At 39.3% G+C, this 10158-nt stretch overlaps 1 pseudogene; it reads left to right on the top strand.

Annotated features, from left to right (window-relative positions):
* Nucleotides 1-7890: 7890 nt before the first annotated feature.
* On the top strand, nt 7891-8906 carry LOC116081009 (annotated as a pseudogene).
* The last annotated feature ends 1252 nt before the right edge of the window (nt 8907-10158 follow it).

Genomic DNA, 10158 nt, shown 5'->3' with positions numbered 1-10158 from the left:
CACTTTGCTGTTCTCTTACAAGCCACCTCCCTAGTTAATCATCTATGTTTCTTTTGGGTATATAAATATATAAAGCTGTTCTGAAAACCATAGTATAGTGTAAAAACATGAATAAACAATACTACTAATAAAGAGACTGAGATAGGAGAAGCAAGATTTCTAGAGTCTTATGTTATACATAGCAAGACACTGTCACAAACAAACAAGTTGACAGTGTATATAGATTGTACAATGTTGGACCTATTTCTCCAATTACCAAATTAGAGAGATCATTGGATGACAATCAACAAATTTCCAATTCCTCATATTATTGGATTTCAATCAATTAGGATATGTTGGTCATATTAATTTTCAAATTAATATATTAAGAAAAAGTAATTGTCACTTCCTGTTGTTTTTGTTGTAAGAGGTGGAATTAGATTTGTGTGGATTTGTTGAAAGATTATCTTCTTGCTTCTTCTAGGGTGTAGTTTTGCTCCTTATGTTGATGTTTTTCATGTATTATCCTTTGTAGGGCTGGATTTGTGGAAAGATGTTGTGTAAATTTTGTTTTGTCATTGAATATCTTGTTTTCTCCATCTATGGTAATTGAGAGTTTTGCGGGTATAGTAGTCTGGGCTGGCATTTGTGTTCTTGTAGGGTCTGTATGACATCTGCCCAGGATCTTCTAGCTTTCATAGTCTCTGGTGAGAAATCTGTTGTAATTCAGATAGGCCTGCCTTTATATATTACTTGCCCTTTTTCCCTTACTGCTTTTAAAATTTTTTCTTTGTTTAGTGCTCTTGGTGTTTTGATTATTATGTGATGGGAGGAATTTCTTTTCTGGTCTAGTCTATTTGGAGTTCTGTAGGCTTTTTGTATGTTCATGGGCATTTCTTTCTTTAGGTTAGGGAAGTTTTCTTCTATAATTTTGTTGAAGATATTTACTGGCCCATTACATTTGGAGTCTTCATTCTCTTCTATACCTGTTATCCTTAGGTTTGGTCTTCTCAGTCCGTCCTGGATTTCCTGGATGTTTTGGGTTAGGAGCTTTTTGCTTTTTGCATTTTCTTTGACTGTTGTGTCAATGTTTTCTAAGGTGTCTTCTGCCCCTGAGATTCTCTCATTTATCTCTTGCATTCTGTTGGTGATGCTTGCATCTATGGCTCGTGATTTCTTTCTTAGGTTTTGTATCTCCAGGGTTGTCTCTCTTTCTGATTTATTTATTGTTTCTTCTTCAGTTTTTAGATTCTGGATGGTTTTGCTCATTTCCTTCACATGTTTGATTGTGTTTTCCTGTAGTTCTTTAAGGGATTTTTTCCTCTTTAAGAGCTTCTAGCTCTTTACCTGTGTTCTCCTGTATTTCTCTGAGGGTGCTATTTATATCTTTCTTAAGGTCCTGTATCATCATCATGATAAGTGATTTTAGATCTGAATCTTGAGTTTCCAGTGTGATGGTGTTTCTAGGACTTGCTATGGTGGGAGAATTGGGTTCTGATGATGGCAAGTGACCTTGGTTTGTGTTGTTTATTTTCTTATGCTTGCCCCCGCCATCTGGTTAACTCTAGTGCTCCCTGCCCTTGCTAAATCTGACTGGTGCCTGTCCTTCCTGTGATCCTGGATATGTCAGAACTCCTCAGTGTCAAGCTGTCTCTGTGATCCTGTGATTCTGGGATCCTGGGATCCTGGGCTTATTAGATCACCTGGGAGTGGAGCTTCTTCTGGGTGTTGTGGGACTGGCTGCAGAGTTTGTGTCCAAGGGCTGCTCTGGACCCCAGCCCAGACAGACCGGAAGGAACCGGAGTCACTCGGCTGGTGGAGTTCCTGTGTGCCTAGTTCTGCTGGTCCCCGATAATCTCTTTTTTATTAGATATTTTCTTTATTTACATTTCAAATGATATCTCCTTTCCTGGATTCCCATCCCCCCCAAAAAAAAGACACTGTTCCCTCTCCCTTCCCCCTGATCATCAACCCACACTCTCCTGCTTCCTGGCCCTGGCATTCACCTACACTGGGGCATAGAACTTTTACAGGACCAAGGGCCTCTCCTTCCATTGATGACCACCTAGGCCATCCTAAGCTACATATGCAGCTGGAGCTATGAGTCCCACCATGTGTACTCTTTGGTTAGTGGTTTAGTCCCTGGTAGTTCTGTGAGTACTAGTTTGTTCATATTGTTATTCCTCCTATGGGGCTGCAAACCCTTCCATCTCTGTGGGTCCTTTCTCTAGCTCCTTCAAGGGGGACTCTGCTCAATCCAATGGATGGCTGTAAGCCTCTACTTCTGTATTAATCAGGCACTGTCAGAGCCTCTCAGGAGACAGTTATATGAGGCTCCTGTCAAGTCAATCCACACTTATCTCCTTGTACAAAGCTCAAGTCCAAGTGGGTCATGGACCTCCACATAAAAGAGATACACTGGAAACTAATAGAAAAGAAAGTGGGGAAAAGCCCTGAGCACATGAGCACAGGGGAAAATTTCCTGAACAGCACACCAATAGCTTATGCTCTAAGATCAAGAATTGACAAATGGGACCTCACAAAATTACAAAGCTTCTGTAAGGCAAAGGACACTGTCAATAAGACAAAGCGGAAACAAACAGATTGAGAAAAGATCTTTATCAATCCTATATCTTATAGAGGGCTAATATCCAATATAAAAATGACACAAGAAGTTAGACTCTAGAGAACCAAATAACCCTATTCAAAAGTGAGGTACAGAGCTAAACAAAGAATTCTCAACTGAGGAATACCAAATAGCTGAGAAGAACCTAAAGAAATGTTCACCATCCTTATTTATCAGGGAAATGCAAATCAAAACAATCCTGAGATTCCATCTCACACAAGTCAAATACCTAAGATCAAATACTCAGGTGACAGCAGATGCTGGCTAGGTTGTGGAAAAAGAGGAACACTCCTTCATTGCTGGTGCCATTGCAAGCTGGCACAACTACTATGTAAATCAGTTTGGTGGTTCCTCAGGAAATTGGACATTGTACTACCTGAGGATCCAGCTATACCACTCCTGGGCATGTACCCAGAAGATGCTCCAACTGCAATAAAAGCACATGCTCCACTGTCTTCGTAGCTGCCTTATTTATAATATCCAGAAGCTGGAAACAGCCTAGATGTCTCTCAATAGAGAAATGGATACAGAAAATGTGGTACATTTACACAATGGATTACTACTCAGCTATTAAAAACAATGAACTTATGAAATTCTTAAGGAAATGGATGGATCTGGAATATATCATCCTGAGTGAGGTAATCCAATCACAAAAGGACACACATGGTATGCACTTACTGATAAGTGGATATTAGCCCAGAAGCTCGGAATATCCAAGATACAATCCACAAACCACAAGAAACTCAAGAAAAAGGAAGACCAAAGTGTGGATTCTTTGATCCTTTTTAGAAGTGGAACAAAATACCCATGGAAGGAGTTGCAGAGACAAACTATGGAGCAGAGACTGAAGGAAGGACAATCCAGAGACTGCTCCACCTGGGAATCCTTCCCATATTCAGTCACCAAACCCAGATAGTCCTATATTGTCTGGTAACATGGAAGCTAGACTACAGAAATAGGCTTTCAGGATAGATCTGCTTTGAATAATTGTTGATAAGTCTGTGGTGTTTTCAGCAATACATGCTTAAATTCAGCCTCTGAGATGCAACAAAAATCTGCATCAATATTATATATTGTTTGAGGAGTCATCTGCACTACTGAGATTTTTTTTCTAGTCTATGCTTCTATTGAGGAGTATTGCCATCCCAACACTCTGTCTCTCTGTCTGTCTGTCTGCCTGCCTGCCTGCCTGCCTGCCTGTCTGTCTGTCTGTCTGTCTGTCTGTCTCTTTCTCTCTCTCTCTCTCTCTCTCTCTCTCTCTCTCTTTCTCTCTCTCTCTCTCTCTCTTTCTCTCACACACACACATATACAGGGTGGGTATATATAGTATATAATTTGGGAAAATATAAAATCATTTAATTCCTTGAGGCTTTAACCAAACACGTTAAACATTTTTAGGGATTGTTTTCCTATTGTAGCCCAGAAATCTTAGTTTTCTGTTCTGAAATATCATAGAGAAGTTGTGGAATGTTACAGATATTTCTGACTGATTAGCACCTTTGAAATCTCTGCACTTTTTTGTAGCTATAAACAGTAGCCACAGTAAAATATTGGTAAGACAATTAGGCAAGTATTTTGTGCTTCTATTAACAGTATTTCAAGGAAAACTTTATGTCATAAGATTACAAGTAATACACTAGAATATAGAAATGTGAAAGTTCTATGTATGGACCAGCTTGACCTCTCCATGTTCAATGAGATGTTCAATGAGTTCTGTGGGTGTAGTCTTCTGCAATGGGACTTTGTTATCAGTTTGGGAAGAGCAGTCTATTGTCTTGCAAACAGTCTAGAATGTTTGGAGATTTTCATGGGATCCCTTTAGCCAGCAATTCAATTCAATATAACCCAGTTCCAGCACTGGAGGCTTGATATGGACACAAGAGATGGGTGTACTCTGTCTTCCCCATTATTTGGAGATTTCATTAAAATCACCTTCATATTTTCAATATTCATATTTTAGGAAAGTTCTACTGCACTAAGTTTTGATACTATCTCTCAAATGCCCTTCAATTCTAACTGTCTTCCCCCACATTCCCTCATTTAACTCCATCCTCTCTCCTCCGTCTCTACCTTATGGTCCTCTTCTTTTCTCTCCTCCCAGACAAGCCATAAAAATCTATACCCCCACCCCTGGGATATTCCTGTGACACATCCTATAACTAGTCTCTGTATTCCTAACCTCTCTTGTAAAACTTTTATTCACCTGATGTAATTGTCTTCTCAGAAGCTTACTCCTGAGTAAGCTCACCCTTTCTACTTGTTTGTGAGCCCTGGTTGGCTGGTTCTGTCTCTAACTTGTCTCCAAGCTTACCAATTCAGTCTGGCTTATTTCAATTTCTCCCTGGGTTTCTCTGCTTGGACTCAAACTAACTCAGTAATTTGTTCTAATCTGGCTCCTTCCTTATCTCTGACTTCAACTACTTCAACTGACCTGCACTGAACTTCATAAACTCATGAACAAACTCAGTTTCAAAGGACTCTCTTCAATGACTCCCTGTTGTCTCACTGTCTCTCCCTGCTTTGCTCTTAAATAGCTTCTCTTTCCTGTGTTATTCTCATGAGAACTGCTTGTATCCTATCTCTGACTCATTCTGTCAAATCTTTCTCTGATTCATCACTCTGACTGCCCCTCAATTAGACATCGCATTTGAATGAACATAATTGCTTCCTTCTACAAACTAATTTTGCCTTAAGGCTGTGCTTTAAAGGCATGGCATCTCTGTATTCCAGCCAGAAGAAATAAAGGTGGGTAACTTGTTTGTATTCTAGCCAGATCACTGGTGAAAAATAACCCAAGACTGAATAGGCCAGAGACTTGTGTAACACCAAATACTACTCTCATACTAAACTCAGACACTATTGCTAATGTCAAGTAGTCCTTACTAACAAGGGTATGGTATAGCTGTCCCCGAGAGCCTCTATCATAGCAGATGTACAGATGAGGATGTGCATAGCCAAACATTGGACTGAGCACAGGAATCCCAATGGGGAAGTTAGAGCAAGAACTGTAGAGGCTGAAGGGGTTTGCAACCTCATAGGAAGAACAACAATATCAACCAACCAGACTCCCCAAAGCTCCCAGGGACTAAACCACCAACCAAAGAGTACACAGAGTGTACCCATGGCTCTAGCTAGATATGTAGCAGAGGATTACCTTATATGGTATCACTGGGAGGGGAGGCTCTTGGTTCTGTGGAGGCTTGATGACCCAGGATAGGGGAATGCTAGGGTGCTAAGACAGGAGTGGGTAGACAAGTAGTAGAGTATCCTCATAGAGACAGAGGGAAGGAGGAGGGAATAGAGGGCTTGTGGGGGAGAGACTGAGAAAGGTAATAACATTTGAAATGTAATCAATAAAATAACTAATAAAAAGGAAAAAGTTTACAGAAAAAAATTTTTAAAACTAGCAGTGAAAACACTCATAATGATATTTTGACATTCTGATATACTCATATTACTGTGCCTTCCTTAGCCATCATTAGACAAACTTCCTCCTGCTATAGATGGGAATAAATAAAGAGGTCCATAACCCCAAATTATGCATAAAGTGAAAGACCTTGGAACCCACAGTTCTAAATGAGATGTCTCCATCAAATCCCTCTACCCAGGGTTCAGAGAATACCATACAAGTGAAAGCATAAAGAGTGTAAGAATGAAAGAGAGTTCAAGTCACCAGGGAAATAAATCCCTCTAAATCAAATGAGCAAAGCTAATATAAATTCACACAAACTGAAGCAGCAAGCAAGGGCCAATATAGGTGTACACCAGGTTCTCTGCACATATATTAAACCTTTCAGTTCAGCATTTTCATGGACTCCTGATTGTGTGAATGGGTATGTCTCTGATGCTTGCACTTATTCTTGGGCTTCCTTTCTTCTGTTGTTTTTTTTCCTTCTCTAAATTGGTATATTAGATTTTGCTTAATGTTATATTTTGATGCTATCTCTGATATTTTCTTTTCTTTCTTTCTTTCATTCTTTCTTTCTTTCTTTCTTTCTTTTTTTTTTTTGGTTTTTCGAGACAGGGTTTCTCTGTGTAGCCCTGGCTGTCTTGGAACTCACTCTGTAGACCAGGCTGGCCTCAAACTCAGAAATCTGCCTGCCTCTGCCTCCCAAGTGCTAGGATTAAAGGAGTGAGCCACCACCTCCCTGCTGATATTTTCTAATGAGAAACAGAAAGGTAGCAGATGGATAAGAGGGACTTAAAAGAATAGAGGAAGGGGAAATTGTAAGGACACAATCTTTCCTATCTTAAAGAAGGGTTAGAATCCAATATACAGTATTGTTTTTAACAGTTCTTTTACATTTTCTGCCACTCATAAGAAAAGGAGAAAAGCAAAACAACATACTACTAACATATTCATTGCAGAAAGAAAGACAAACTAGCCAGTGCTCCTTTAGCTTAGGAAAGGAACTACCATCACAGTAAGTCCATACTGTTCCAATAGCTTTAGCATGAGGTGTTTTCAAGTGAGGTTGCGAGCCAGAAAATATTATTTTAGTAATAATTTTATGAAAATATGCTTTGTTTTCAAGTTAAATCATTCCCCCTTCACTAATTTAAATGATTTTCCTTGGCTTGTTCTTGGCATTCTCCTGTGAGTGTATGTGGTGAATAACCTTTCAAAATAATTTATTGAAATATCTATTAATGTCAATCTTTACTCCTGTGTGACAATCTCTGTCAAAATGACATGTAGTGAATAAAAATAAGTGCCTCTGTTAAAGCAACTCTTGATTAAAGGTATATTTTTGTCCTTTGATCTTTTCATTCAATTATTCCTGTTGAATTTGAGTGCTTGAAAATGACAAGAAGCACAGGCCAATGACTTGTATCTCAATGGTAGACCACACAACAGCTCAGCCAAGATGTCATGATCAAAATATGAATACTGATGAGATGGTGGCTCAAGCCTTCCAACATGTGTTTGGCTTTTCCTGATAAGATGTTCAAATTTCCAATGTATTTCTTGGATTTTTGACAAAGCAAAGGAAAAAGATGAAGAGCAAAATTCAGATGTTAACTAAAACATTTTCCTTCCATCAAAAATTTTAATGGTTGCCTGAAAAGAATCCAACAGAAGTTATTTTACTTCTAATTAGATGTTATTTGAACACTACAGAATCAAATCAAGTATATTCTATTGTATGTTACTTCATACTTATAAGAATAGGGATTTTACACCAATTTATTGCAATTAACAGATAACTCCTGGCTCTCTGCTCCTCCCTGTTCAGAGACAGCTGCATCTTCTTGAGCAGTGCCAGCTTCATCTGGTAGACAAAATGGTAAGGGTCAGTGTCAATGGATTTAGCCATGTTGGGAGCCTGGTTACCAGGACTGCCTTCTGCTCTGGATCTGGCAAAGTGGAAATTGTTGCCATCAATGATCCCTTCGTTAACCTCAACTACATGGTCTACATGTTCCAGTATGACTCCACCCATGACAAAATTCAATGGTATAGTCAAGGCTGAGAATGGGAAGCTTGTCATCAACAGAAAACCCATCACCATCTTCAAAGAGAGAGATCCTGCTAACATCAAATGGGATGTTGATGGTGCTGAGTATGTTGTGGAGTCTACTGGCATGTTCACCACCATGGAGAAGTCCAGGACCCACTTGAAGGTTGGAGCCAAAAGGGTCGTCATCTCTGCTCCTCTGCTGACGTCCCCATGTTTGTGATGGGTGTGAACCATGAGAAATATGACAACTCACTCAAGATTGTCAGCAATGCATCCTGCAACACCAACTGCTTAGCTCCTCTGGCCAAAGTCATCCATGAAAACTTTGGCATTGTGGAAGGGCTTCATGACCACTGTCTATGCCATCACTGCCACTTGGAAGACTGTGGATGGCCCCTCAGGAAAGCTGTGGCGTGATGGTTGTGGGTCTGCCCAGAACATCATCCCTTCATCCAGTGGTACTTCCAAGGCTTTGGGCTAGGTCATCCCAGAGCTGAATGGGATGCTCACTGGTATGGCCTTCCATGTTCCTACCCCTAGTGTATCCGATGTGATCTGGTATGCTGTCAAGAAACCTGGAGAAACCTGCCAAGTATGATGACATAAAGAAGGTGGTGAAGCAGGCATCTGAGGACCCACTGAAGGGCATCCTGGGCTACACCGAAGACCAGGTTGTCTCCTGCAACTTCAACAGCAACTCCCACTCTTCTACCTTTGATGCTGGGGCTGGCATTGTTCTCAATGACAACTTTGTAAAGCTCATTTCCTGTTATGACAATGGATATGGCTACAGCAACAAGGTGCTGGCCCTCATGGCCTACATGGTATCCAAGGAATAAGAAACCCTGGAACACCCACCCCAGCAAGGACACTGAGAGCAAGAGAGAGAGGCCCTCAGTTGCTGAGGAGTCCCTACACTAACGCAGAGAATCTCCCTCACAATTTCCATCCTAGACCTCCGTAATAGGAGGGGCCTAGGGGGGCCTTCCTATTCTCTTGAATGCCATCAATAAAGTTCACTGCATGTAAACCACACAGTGTATAGCCAAAAAAAGAAGAAAATAGATAACTCCCTCACTACACATAACTTTTCAATCAAGACTCTAAAAGCCTAAAGTGACTAGACAGATGTTGTGCAAACTCTGAGAAGCCACAGATTAGAGCTCACACTACTCTACTCAGCAAAACTATTAATCACAATAGATGAAGATAAAATTCAATGGTAAAACCAAATGTAAAGAGCATCTATCTACAAATCCAGACCTACAGTAAGTATTAGAATGAAACCTTCAACTTGAAGAGGTTAACCATATGCAAAAAATACAAGGAATAAACAATATCAGACCAAAAAATAAAAGATAAAAACAAACAATAAGTACCAAAATAAAAGTAATAAACAAACATTGCTCAATACTACAGCCTATATCACATATTGACCCTCGCACAGTGATAATAGGTGATTTTAATACACTCTAGTCACAGACCATTCAGATAAAAATTAAACAAAAACCCTGGGGATAAATGACACCATAAACTAATTAGATGTAACAGACATTTACAGACATTTCACCCAAATCCAAAATAATATATCTTATAATAAGCCTTTTAAGGGAATTATTTCAAAGCTGCCCACATATTTTGACAAAAACAAACCACAACAAGTATAAAAATATGAAATAACTCCCTTCATCCTATATGTGCATCATGAACTAAAGCCAGGTATTAACAGTAAGAGAAAGTTTACAAACTCATGAAAACTGAACCATTCACTACTAAATAAAAATTGGGCCAAGAAATAATTGACTGAAAATATGACATACAGAAACTTATGGGACACAATGAAAGGTGGTTTAACAGAAAATTTCATACATTAAAAATTGACAATGTCTTTTTTTAGTAAAATAACGAAATACCTGATTTCTCTAGAACCATGAGAATAAATAACATCCAAAGTAGATGATAAGCAGTTATTAACTCCATGGATGAAATCAACTGATTAGAAGAAAAGCAGCAAACAAACAAATAAATAAAAATTGCAACTAAAGCTATTCGACAAAAGGTTGTTTTTTTGTTTTGTTTTGTTTTTTGTTG

Source organism: Mastomys coucha, unplaced genomic scaffold (genome assembly GCF_008632895.1).
Source record: "Mastomys coucha isolate ucsf_1 unplaced genomic scaffold, UCSF_Mcou_1 pScaffold6, whole genome shotgun sequence".
NCBI classification, from domain to species: Eukaryota; Metazoa; Chordata; class Mammalia; order Rodentia; family Muridae; genus Mastomys; species Mastomys coucha.
This window is presented reverse-complemented; position numbering and strand designations above follow the sequence as displayed.